The sequence below is a fragment of the Cucurbita pepo genome, chromosome 13, assembly GCF_057944985.1.
Source record: "Cucurbita pepo subsp. pepo isolate OVF chromosome 13, ASM5794498v1, whole genome shotgun sequence".
Classification (NCBI taxonomy): Eukaryota; Viridiplantae; Streptophyta; class Magnoliopsida; order Cucurbitales; family Cucurbitaceae; genus Cucurbita; species Cucurbita pepo.
Genome location: NC_141810.1, coordinates 10,140,925 through 10,154,835, shown reverse-complemented (window position 1 = coordinate 10,154,835; position 13,911 = coordinate 10,140,925).

Here is a 13,911-nt window from a genome sequence, read left to right as displayed (position 1 = left end):
TCTAAAGCACCCTATCGCATGGCGCTAGCAGAGTTGAAGGAACTCAAGGCGCAATTACAAGACTTACGGGGTTATGTATGAGGTCCCACTAGTCCTACAGTTATCATTTAATGAACATAACTCCGTGTCACGTTTACATGCTTACATGTCATTCTCATTCTCATTTCGTTACATATCATACATATTCCTAGCGGGGTTATGTATCATGCAATTTATCATATTTCATGTCATACAATTCATTCAGTTACATTCCAATACTCATACAATAAGCCATAATCGTACAAGGGCCACACATCGTCACATGCATTCATATCACATCAACTAAGCAGCATAAATAACATACATTCACGTTCACATGATTTCGTACTCAAGCACATTAAGCTAGCATACAATTTAATGACACGTGCATAACCACGGGCACGTGCCAACATACAGCAATTAACGCGTAACCTACAACGGGTGAGCCACTTACTTGGTAGGTCTTAGCTGAAGTACTCCCTAGAATATAACGTAAGCTCCTAGCTCCTCGTGGACGTTCTACGCTTTCGTTGGTGGTTGGTTCCTATTGGTTCATGAGTCACTTCCGTTAGTATTTCACAAATAATAATAAATTTCCAACTGGAATTTGTGAAATACGACCTTAAAATGTTCCCTTTTACCTTAAACAGGGCCGAAACCAGGTTCGGGAGGGTCGGAATGGTGTCAAACGGGCTGGAAACAGGTTTCCCGAGCCGAATAAGCCGCCGGAGCCGAGGAGCCGCCGCCGAGCCGATGAAGCCGCCTGAGCCAAGAGGAGCCGCGCTGCAGACGTGCCACGTGGCACAATCAGAGGGACCTGGCCAAATATTGAGTCGAAAGCATAATTTTACAAAATGGAGTTCACTTTTTTCAATATAAGGTAAGTCATTGAATAACCCTTGAGTGTTGATTTCAGAACTTGAAAATGGGATCCCACCTTCTCAATGTTTCGAGAGGGGCTTAGTTTCTAATTAGATCATAAATAAATTATTTATAAGAGAATGGATGTTATTCGGGCAAAAAATGTAATTGTAGGTGTAAAATAAACTTTAACCCAATTATAATTATGAACAACTCACAAATAATTGACTAGCTTGTGATGATTATATATTAATGGAGACGAAGAATTTAATTTTTAATAATAATTTTTGTTATTTGATTTATAATTTAATATTATCTATTGTATGAAAGAGTATAATCTTGAACAATATGTACTTCACTTACTGGAGTATCAGGTTCGAGTAATAATCTAAACAGTTTATAGTAAATGGATAATGTTGAGGGTCTTATCCTCATAATGCTATTGATACCCCATTGTAATTATTAAAAATGATTTATCCAAATTATTCACGTGGGACATGCGAGTTGATTATCATATACATGAGTTTGTATAAGACTCACCACATATATTTAATTTCTCTTTTTAAATCAATTAATTAAAAAAACTAATATTTCGCATGATGATCCAACGTGACTCATCTTAATCTTCATTGAGTTATGAATTTATGCCTGTGAAGGGTTGTCTTTTGATTTTGCATGGGTGATAATGGCGTTTTGTATCCAATACAATGTGCCTACAATTTTGAGGTCCTGACCAAATAGGGAGCTCTAAACATAATTTCACAAAATGGATTGCATATAAAGTAAGTTGATGAATAATTCCCTTAAGTGCTGATTTTGGAACTTGAAAAAAAATGGGATCCCACCTTCTCAATGTTTCAAAAGGGGCTTTTGAAACATTGAGAAGGTTTGTAATGATGATATTAATGGGCACAACTTGTCATAAACCCCTTAGAAATATTTCAAGAGGGATTGTAATTATAAACCCCTTAGAACAAATTAACTAGTTTGTAATGATGATATTAATGGGCACAACTTGTCATACAGTACATTGTAACTCTAGATTTATAATAGGGTATCTTATGGTTAATGAATGAAAATTAATTAATTATTAATCAACTTTTATATTATTAATGGAGGTAGGCGTCCCCTTGCCAACTCATAAGACTTAATTTGAAGTGCTTAAATTAATATTTAGTTATAGGGCTCCTACTAGACTCAATTAAAACACATTGACATGATAGAGTTGAGGTTGTGAGATTGGATAACATCCATGTACCCTATAAGCACGGGCCATCATAGATGAGGCACATTCTTATGCCAATGAGGTAGATTCATAGTAGTCCCACTACGATTAAACCTTACTTAGAACTCAATCTGTTTCGAGTATATGGTATCGTGTATGGAAATAAAGTAGAGGTTCTTATCAAGACTTCTATTTCATAAACCAACTTTGAATGGATTAGGGACAACATGAATACACTATGAGATGGCTACGTGAGGATCCCCCCTCCCAGATTATGACATGATATTATGATCCGACTTTAGTCATCACCTATTCCTTAGTATGTATGCATTCCGTCACAATTATACAACCATAATATCCCTAGACCATATATCATGAGCGAAAATGATTTTGTGCTTAACAAGACCTTTGTTTTGTAAACTAGTCCTTGCGTGGACCAAAGACCATATGGATATATTATGAGATGGGAGAAAAGTGTATGGCACGATGTTGTGGTCCTACTTTAGAATTGTCATCTATTATTTAGTATTTATGCACACAGATATTATCAAGATCATAACATCCACAGGCCATCAGTGCCACTCAAACGGAGGTTGTGCATCACTATGACATGCATGGATCACTATATGGTCGTGCTTCACCATGGCATGCATGGATCACTATATGGTCGTGCCTCACCCTATGCTTATATATGTATGTATCACACAACACACACACACATATATAATAGATACATATCTACATGCATAGATACACACATACATATACATATATACGCATCACACATATATATGTATGTATGTAGTTATACATTTTTATAATTTTCATCTTCTTTTATAATTTTAATCTTTTTGTTTTGAATGTGCAAAATGGTTCCATATATGCCCTCTATATTAGATAATAATCTTTATATTAAATAGTCTGATTTTTATAAATACTTTATTATAATTTTATTCAAAACAATCGATATACTTTTTTTATTTTTTTATTTTTTGAAAAATAAAATTGTAGGTCATATTTCACTTCGATTTAAAAATAATTTTTGAAAATTTCTTAAAAAAGAAAAAAATATAAAAGAAAAATTTTAACAAAAATATCAAAAAAAAAAAATAATAATAATTTTGAGTTACTCTCTTCCGCTCATATTCAACTCATTAAATTTTAATCAAATCAATATAGAAATATCAAAAACTAAACAAATAAATATTTTGGTTGAATAGGTTCCTAATTTAATTATTTAGATGGTAAAAAATTCCAATCAAATAATGAATTTCGCTTAAGTTAATCATAAAATATTCACATTAGGTTGATTGGAGTTATTCGAATAATTTATTAAAAAAAATTAATAAAAATAAAATGTTAATATGGAAATCATTTTATAATTTGTTTTTAAATATTAATTTAGTTGCCTTGGACTTGGGATTCGATGAAAATGATGATTTCGAGCTTAACCTTTGGCGATCTTGACGGTCTTTTCCTTCCCTATGAGGCTGACGATTTCCTCATCTCCGAAGATTTGGATCAAACTACCAATTCGTTGGATCAAACTCCCATGACTACCAAACTTCTTGAATATCCTTAAAATTACACCTTATTCCAATTCCCGGAGATGAGGAAATCGTAGTTTGATCCAAATCTTCGGAGATGAGGAAATCGTCAACCTCATAGGGAAGGAAAAGACGGTCAAGATCGCCAAAGGTTAGCTCGAAATCATCATTTTCATTGAATCCCAAATCCAAGGTCGTGAAATAAACAGAAGGGTCACTAGGGGCGGCATAATTGGCATCTTTTGTAGAAACATCATCTTGATGTACAACGTTTGTTGGCTAGTCAAGAACCTCAGTGGTTAAGCAGTATTCCCAAATTGGATCTGAAGAATTTTTTCTTACGTGTACAACATTTGCTTTTGATTCCTGCATTTTGACTCGGCAATTTGGCTTAATATGGCCTGGCTTTCTGCAACGATGACACACCACTTTCAACTGACAATCTCGTTTAAAATGGCCAGGTTTTCCACACCTATAGCGAGCTTTAAATGGCTTTTTTGACGACTGCTCACTTTTGAATTGATTCACATTACTTGATGAAGGCTTTAAATGAAACTTTTCTCAATGAAAATTTTCGATGAAGGTTTAAATGAAAATTTTCTCCTTTGATCTTTGACATACAACGCATCTTCTGACTTTGGGGAAATGAGTGTTCTTAAGAGGTATGTGTACTCTATAGGGTACGATTTAGTGGGGAGTACTTTTTGAAAGTGTTTACTTGAGTACTGTGTTCATACTGCCAGTGCCGGTTTGAGTTTTGATTTGAAGACAATTGATAAGAAGATCTGCAGAAGGTTGTTATGGTCAGGTCCTGATATGGTTCAAAGGGAATGTAGCTTGGCCCTTTACCTATTTATTTGAAATGAAAAGAAGGTGCTTGATTGGTGCAGCTATTTTAGGATATACATAGAATGCTTCTAAAAAATAGGAGCATTTTGTTTGTGTATTAAACCCAACAAATAATGGTAGCTGGGTTTGTAGGAAAGTTTGACAGGGGTTGAGAGAGTTGGCTATAAGAGATATTTATTATACATGATGTTGGCAATGGAACCAATACATCTCTCTGGTATGACTCTTGGCTGTCTATCGGTTCTATAGTGTAAAGGTATGTATGGTGAATCATAGGGGAGTTTGGTGTGTTCCCAAAAATGTCAAAGTGAAAAAGTAGCGACTTTCTAATTCCTGGTCATTTGCTTAACCAAGACTCCCTCATTTGAATGAAGATTCTCCAGTTCAATTATCGTAGGCTGATTTGCCCACCTTTGTATTGAGGAAACAAAAGGCATAAATTCTTTTCGTAATCCACGAATAAGATAACGCCATAATCGAACATCACTCACTGGCTCCTCAGCATCTAATTCTGAAATTTCAGAACATAGATTTTTCAATAGAAAAATTACCTTGAGTTACCACACCTAGTTGATTCTCTATAAATTGTAATCATATTTTTATTCGTGAACAACTTTTGAAGGGTTTCCCACACTTGCTTGGGTGACTTTAAATCACGAACATTATAAATATACTCCTTGCTAATCAAAGTTCGCAAGGTAAACAAGGCTTTTCCACATTTGATCTTCCATTGTTGGCGTAATTTTGCATTTTGTGGAGTATCTGCTCAAATTTTTGTATCATCACCTTCAATTAAATCCCACAAATCTTGCCCTTGTAGATAAGCTTCCATGCATAACTTCCAATAACTATAGTTATTGACAACAATCTTTTCCATAGCTACAACCATAGAGGCACCTCCACCATTCATCTCGTTGAGTAATAATATCAAACTGTATCAACTTGGCTCTGATACCAACGGTCACAATATCTCACGCTCAAAGGTGGGAATAAATATGAAACTATTATTACTCAAAGAAGATAATACAGTAACGAAATAATAAACGGTTTACTGTGGCTTGTGTTTTAATAAGGCAGAGGGCTCCTATTTAAACAAAAATAAATCCTATAAATAGCTCCTACAAAAACTGTACTGAAATAAACTATTCCTCGATAAATGGCTTAACAAGTTGACTAATTCCATCTAAAGTTGCACTCATTTTGACAATTATTTGTGTTTGAGTGTTGCACTAATTTTTACAATTACTTGTGTTTGAGTCATAGTAAGTAATTTTTGTTCTTTTATTGTTTTTGAAAATGTATTAGAGAAAGTTTGACTTTCAAATTTTTGTATAGCTTAGACCTCTGCTACAAAAAAACATGTGTCTCTTTTGCCGAGTGGTTAAGGCGTTTGCCTGCTAAGTACATGGGGTTTCCCTGTGAGAGTTTGAATCTCTCAGACGACGTGAAATAAACTTTAAATGCCGAGTTAATAAGATATTTGTATTTTTTTTTCTTTTATTTTTTTTCAAAATCTATTAGAAAAAGTTTAACTTTCAAATTTTTGTATAGCTTAGATCTCTACTACAAAAGATATGTGTTGCTTTGGTCGAGTGGTTAAGGCGTGTGCTTGCTAAGTACAAGGGGTTTCCCTGCGAGAGTTTGAATCTCTCAGGCGACGTGTTGACGTGTAATAAAATTTTAATGCCGAGTTAATTAGGCTTAGACTTCTACTACAAGGGACATGTGTAATAAAATTTTAATGCCGAGTTAATTAGGCTTAGACTTCTACTACAAGGGACATGTGTTGTTTTGGCCGAGTGGTTAAGGTCTGTGCTTGCTAAGTACATGGGTCCAATCTCTCAATCTCTTAGGTGATGTGAACTAAAATTTTAATGTCGAATTAATTAGATATTTGTTTGTATTTTCTTTTATTTTTTTTAAAATCTATTAGAGAAAGTTTGACTTTCAAATTTTTGTATAGCTTAGACCTCTACTACAAAGGACATGTGTGGCTTTGGCCGAGTGGCTAAGGCGTCTGCATGTCAGGTGACGCAAAATATAATTATAATTCTTTTCCTATAAATAATTAAAAATATGAAAAGTTTTTAAAAAATTAGAAAAATGACATTTTTGCCCTTCATGCTTAAGTTCTCCAAATGCCTAAGTCCTTCTATTTCTTGCTCAAGGGTGGGTAAACCTAAAAGCCAAAGGATGAGAGAAAATGAAATCCTCAAAGGGATTAAGACAAACGTACCTATGGCAGCATGAAAACAATTGGGGGTGACACTCGAGGAAAAGATCATGTCACACCCGAATAAAGGAGGGTACATGAATGAAGTGAGAGGGATCCGAATGAGAGTACTTCTAAAGATATAATGACTAAGAAACTTAAAAGTTACCATCTTTACCAAAATGGTGCACTTTCCTTCGGTAGGTTCAACAAAGAAATTCTAAAATTAAGTATGCTTTCCTTGGAAATGTTTTTTATGTTGTGTGACCTTAGAGAAATATTTTTAGAAAGCATGTGAATGAAGATAAAGCATGCTCAAAGAATTTGCGTCAGTTTGTGGGGATAATCTTCACTCTTAGAAGTGAGAAACAAATACTATGACCATGTTGTAGTAGAATGTTGGGGCCATCAAGTGCTAAATTCAGATTTCAAATTTGGGATTCAAAATTCTAATTTGAATCTTAGACATGTGTAGGTTAACACAACATCAATGAAAAATAAAATAGTTTAAATAAGTTGTATAAGGAGGTAATCTAATTCTAGTTTTATCTCTGGGTTTGATCCAAATTTTGTACAAGGAGGTGTTAATCTCTTTGACTCAAGAGTTCTTGCTTCAACAAAAGCTTGGATTGCTGGGCTGAGAATTATGGTTTCCTTATCACCGGTTCTCACAATTTTCTTTATGGTTCCAGAAATTAGACTTCAAGATGGATCTATTAAAGATAATTTGGAGCAACCGAATACCAAAAGCTCAAGAACAAAGGACCCGAATGTCAACGTCGAGGTAAGTAGTCATCTTAGACTTTTCTTAAGAAATACTTTAGAAATCATTTGTATTTCATTAGGGAACTTAAGCTAAGTATGAATTAATGGAACCGTGAGTTTGTTGGGTTTTATGTCCTAAAACTCATAGTTTGTAAACAAAAACATATTATATTTTCAATAAAGTTATTATTGTTGTTTATTCAGTAAATATTGTTATTGAATAAAGTGAACTTTACGATCATTAATCTAAATCCAATAAACTAAGAACACTTTGGCTATAGTATGATTACTTGAACTATATGTAGAGACATAAGAGTGGATCAAGTTCAAGTATATAGTCAAAATGATCTATAGTATAAGGATAAGGCTGAGTACCTTATTCTGGGGACACTATGGATGCGACCCACTTTTGTATATGATATAAATAATGTGATCACTAAATTGTACATGTGGAGACATGTGAGTGGGGGCGTCTTATGCAATGAGTATTGCATAAGATCGGACCATGAAGAAAACCACTCTCACTTTATAATGTCGTTTACTGTTGAGACTGATTTTCTTTTCATTCGATAACCTAGGTAACTCGGTTTTAATCCTGAGCTAACCATGAACTCCTGTTTATTCGGAATTATCCTTAGATTTGCATGGGTGAGAGTGGCTCTAGTTCGCCGACTCAATAGGCCTTCCATTTCAGGGGTAAGACTGGGTGAATGGCTGGGGACGTGGGGTGCAAGATGGAATTCACTCCTACCCACTTTTAGGGATAGAAGAGAGGTAGTTCCCTTAAGCACTGACTTCAGGTCTTGAACAAGGGGCCCCACCCTCTAATTAGCCTGAGAGGGATTCGGTTTACTGGTTGGACCACAAACCAATTGTTCATTAGAGGATTAGTGAGACATAAGGAACAAGAAGTAACTTTAGGGGTAAAACGGTAAATTGATCCAGCTCTAGTTACGAACAACCTGTGAAGGATCGACTTACTAATCATGGTTATATCAAATGGACAGAAATATATCTATAGTGAGGGGAGTGCAACTACTAGGCTAAAGTGGAGTGTCCTAGTAGTTAACGAATGTTGGTTAACCAGGTTAATGAGTTTAACCGGTTAATCTTGGATCGTTGGAGCCCATGATCTATAGGTCCATTATGTCCCTCTGCTAGCTCATATCGGACTAAACCATAGAACAGTGTGACGAGTGAGTTCGAAGTGTTCGAATTCAAATTAGGGAATATGCGCTACATATATACGATATATTTAACCACATTTTTGTTTTATTTACGAATTAAACAAAAAGAGAGAATCTGAGATATTTAAATAAGATTTAAATATCTTAATCAATTATGTGTCGGAATTGAATGAGATTGGCATTTGAATTGATATTAAATATTAATTAAATAGTTTAATTAATCATTTAATATTACTTTAATTTGAAATTGATCATTCAAATTAATTGTTGAATAAAAAATGAAGAAAGTCAAAATGTTGACTTCATTTAATGGAAAATGCATGTTAGTGAAATTTTGAGTTGTCAAAATTTGGTTTAACCAAACTTGCATACTTGCCAAATAAACCCCACAAATTTGAGTGGAATTTTGAGTGTCAAAATTTGGTTAACTTCAAACATGCATGCTCGCCACATAATCCCAAACATTTGAGTGAAAATTTTAGTGTCAAAATTTGGTGATCTCAAATTTGCATGAACATGCAAACATGACTCTTTAAATAGAGTGATCATGGTACATGGAAGGACTTCTTCTTCTTGGTGAAAAACCTTGAGAAAAACCTCTCACAAACACTCTCTTCACATATACAAAATCCCTCCCAAGTTTAGTCACTCACCGGATTCCACAATCCCGTTCTAAGGTCGGAGGATAGTGGAGAAGACACTAGTGGTGGTTCGGAACTGGTTCGTGAGGAAAAAGAAGTTTGAACTACAAAAGGTTAGTATCTAAACTCATTAAGTTTTAATACTTATGAACATACTAGTTATTTACTATAATTGATGTTCTAAAAGTGCATAAGATCCAAATTGCTTCCGCATGTGTTATATTAACACCATCAGAGTTAAGATTCCGAACTAAGCGATTTGCTCGAGATTCAATTAACATTAAAATTATCAACTAAATAAACTCTGGTGCCCATGAAATTTTAATGCTAAGCATATGATGGCATATTAAGATTATATATGAAACTTTTTTGTCGTTAGAAAAGATTAAGTAGCTAAACCAAGTAATGGTGTAAAATAATCGTAATGCCCCTAAGGTAACCTACCTTCGATTCATGTTCTGAATGATCTCCAAATGTCATAAAATTGTTTCAGACGCCTTATTTCGTTATTTATAAGGATCATATTAAGTTTTTGAATCATTAGATTATGTTTGGGGCTCGAACCAAGTTTAGGATGCTAAATGACTAGAATGCCTCTAGAGTAACGTATCATTGGTTCATGACCTAAATGATATGAGATTTTTATAGAATGGAATAAGATGTAATTTTAAGGATATTCAAGAAGTTTGGTAGTCAAGGGAGTTCGTTTAGGGGTTGAACCAAGAATAAAGTATAAAATGACTCAAATGCCCCTACTTGCCTAAGCATTGGTTTATGGACCAAATGACCTAATATTTTATATATAGTCTATTTTCAAGGATACAAGGTGTTATGCAAGATTTAAAATTAGTATTTTTTTTAGGGGTTATACAAAGAATAAATACAAAACCACAAAAATGACCTACATGCCTAAGCTTTGGTTTATGGACCAAATAACTCTAAATGACCTAAGATTTTATATATGCCTATTTTCAATTATATAAGAGGCCATGAAAGTTTTCGAAGTTATTGGAGCATGCAGAGGGGCTAAACCAAGAACAAGGATAAAATGACCAAAATACTCTTAAGACATGGACAATTTCAAGGTTCAAACTCCCTCCAAATGACTTAAAGATTTAAGTAAAGCCTATATATAGGGACATGGAGATCTACCCAAGAGTTCAGGGAGTTTGAAATATTTTAAGAGATAAATAAATGGCCAAAATACCTATATAAGGATTCTAATATGTTTTCAAAGCCGAATAGGACAAGTTTTATGAATCTTATAAGAGACATATGCCATGTAAGTTTCCAAGGACATTAGAATATGGTTGGGCTATAAGCCAAGACTTAAAAGGAAATGACTAAACTACCCCTAAAGGCTCCTAGTAAGGATCTATGGTTTGTCTAATTATCTCAAGACACATGTTAGGATCCTTATAGAGACTTAGGAAAGTTGTTATGGAGTTCACATATACATGGCCTATGAGATTTTCGACTCATGTGTTGTTATGCTATGAGAATAACCTTTTGTGCAAGAACTAAAGAAACCATAAGACTAGGAAAACACTCCAAAGACAAGTACCAAGAAAATAGCACAACACCAACCCTTAGACCACCAAGACTCAAGAACATGAAGAGAAACTCATGTATGATATTACACAATTAGAACATATTTAGGGTATAAGGGGTTTAGTTCTAGTGCCCGAAAAGAGGATTCCAAAGCTTTCGTATGTTCCCCGTTACTTGTGTGGATGACCCAACACTGAAACGAAACGGTAAAAGATGAAAAATACTCTTACCAACTTAAAATAATTCATGAAGATTCTAGTTATGACAAATATGGTCTCACGATTGGCTTGAGCTCATGAGGATGACGTGTTACACAAACAAGAAATGTACACTTTAGGGCCATGAATTCTAAGCATGTCATGAAGATAGAGTGTGTTACCGGTACGCATTACCCTAGGGTTAGCCTATGAGGTTATGCAAATATTTTCTAGCCTAACGATATGAACAAGACATGAGCATTACACACTCCATGCCCTAAAGTTATCACGATTTTAAAGAATGCTAGGTAATACTCTAATTATGTTCAAGGTGACCCATGACCTCTTACCATGCGGTGCTTCTTGAGGCCCATATTTTTCTCTTCTAGGTGGGATGCCCTACATCACGATTCTACATATTCAACCATGCAACATCGTAATCTTGACACACTCACGACAAGCCTTAAGAGAAACTTAAGCCCCATATATATTTTTCACCTGACTTTGTGGCTTTTTCAAACCTTAGGCGAGGTTTGTCTACGCCAATCAAACATCGCTTGTGTAGAATCCAAACTTGTTCGATCACACATGCCACTTACACGTGCATGTTCAATCATCTGCGATACAACTGATTTGCCTCTACACTAGACCAAATGATATGAACCAAGGTATCAATCATACAATATAAGTTTTAGTGAAGATGTGAAAATAATGTTGTTCAAATTATCACAAGATGTTGCAATTTATGCCACATTAAAGAAGAATCAAGCTCCATTTATTCTTGAATGACTACAAATTTTTTGTGGATGATAATTTATTTCTTTAATACATTTTAATGTTTATTTACATAGTGGCTAATTATGGTCATAATGTATATCCCTAGTGAATAGTTATGGTCATGAAGTATGAAAGTTACAACTCTTGGATTGCCTTATGGAAGGTTAAGGGTTTTCATTTTGAGGCTATGTAAAGTCATGTATGTTATCTTTGTACAATAGACTTGGAAAATATAGTAAAAGGAGCATTTGTGCTTCCATTTAGCCAATGACTAAGTTTATTTGCATTTCTGTATAGTTTAGGTTGTATGTAGAATCATTTTGTTGGGAGTTATGCCCTAAAGCCTTGTAATTAATTATTTAGTTTTTAACAATAATTTTATTATTTTATTTATAATTTAATTGTTATGTATGGTATGAAAATCCAAGGTTATTAATGTAATCTTGAACAGTATGTGGTTGACATACAAGAGGATCGTGTTCAAATAATAACTTAAAGAGTCTACAGTATATGGATAAGGTTGCGTGCCTTATCCTGGTAATACTATTGATATGGCCCACTTTGTAATCGTTACAAATGATTTCATCCAAATCGTTCATGTGGAGACATGTAAGTGGGGGTATCCTATACAATGAGTTTGTATAAGACTGGACAAAGAAATATTTAATCTATCTTTATAAATCCATTAATTGAGAAGATTAATATTTCACATGATGATCATATGCGACTCGATCTTAATCCTGAGTGAGTTATAAACTCTGGCCTGTGAGAGCTTGTCCCTTAATTTACATGGGTGAGAATAAATGTTTTAGCCGATTGAATATGCCTACTATTTTGGGAACTTGACCAAACAGAGAGTTGGGAATATAGCATCGTGAGATGGAATTCACTCCTTTCATATAAGGAAAGTAGATGAGTTGTTCTCTTAAGTACTGATTTCGGGACTTGAATAATGAGGCCTCACCCTCTCATTGCCCTGATAGGGACTTGGTTTATGATTCGATCATAAACAAATTGTTCATTAGAGAATCAGTGGTACTTAAGGTGAAAGATGTACTTATAAGGGTAAAACGGACTTTTGACCCAGCTGTAATTATGAACAATTCGTGAAGTATCGACTTGCTTATAATGGTTATATCAATGGACATAACTTGTCGTGCATAAGGGTGCAACTCTAAGTCTAGAGTGGAGTGACCTATTAATGAATGAAAATTGATTAATTAAAGAGTTTAATTAATTAATTTTATATGATTGGAGCTTATAATCGGTAGGTCCATAAGGTCTCTTGCTGGCTCTGAATAGTGCTAAAATGTTCAATTTATTTGAAAGAAAATTTGAAATGTTCAAATTGATATTTAATATATTTAATATATTAAATATAAAAGAGAAAATAAATTTAATTTGAAATGTCAAATTAATATTTAATATATTAGATATATTAAATAAATAGAGAAAATATATTTAATTTAAAGAGTTCAAATTAATATTTAATATATTAGATATATTAAAAAAGAAAAATATATTTATTGTATTAGATACAATTAAATTAATCAATTAATGTAGATACATTTAATAAAAATATATTTGAAATTTGAATGAGATTCAAATTAATTAAATATATATTATGATATTTGAATGAGATTCAAATTAAATAAATATATATTATGACATTTTATAATATCTAAATATGATTTGTATGAAGTATTATATTCTAATATATTAAATATACAAATATATTATTTGGCAAATATTCTCCAAGAGTTCCTGTAAATAGGATCCTTCGGTTGAGCCAAAACACATCAATCTCTCCCACTTTCTCTAAAGAATCAAATTACATCTTTAAAGATTGAAACTATTATTCTCCCATGGATTTTCTTTCCAGAGACTCCCACAAGCCTTGACATTGTGTTCGAGTCATAGCAATGAAGATCTTGTGGAATGTTAAAGAGCTTTTGCATGGTTGGAAAACTTCAAGGACTTGCAAGCTATGGTTTCTACAAGGTAGAGTTTTTACTCTTCTATTTATTGCTTTTGTTTTAATTCATAATAAAATCAAAACTGGTCTCAATGCTTCCGCTACA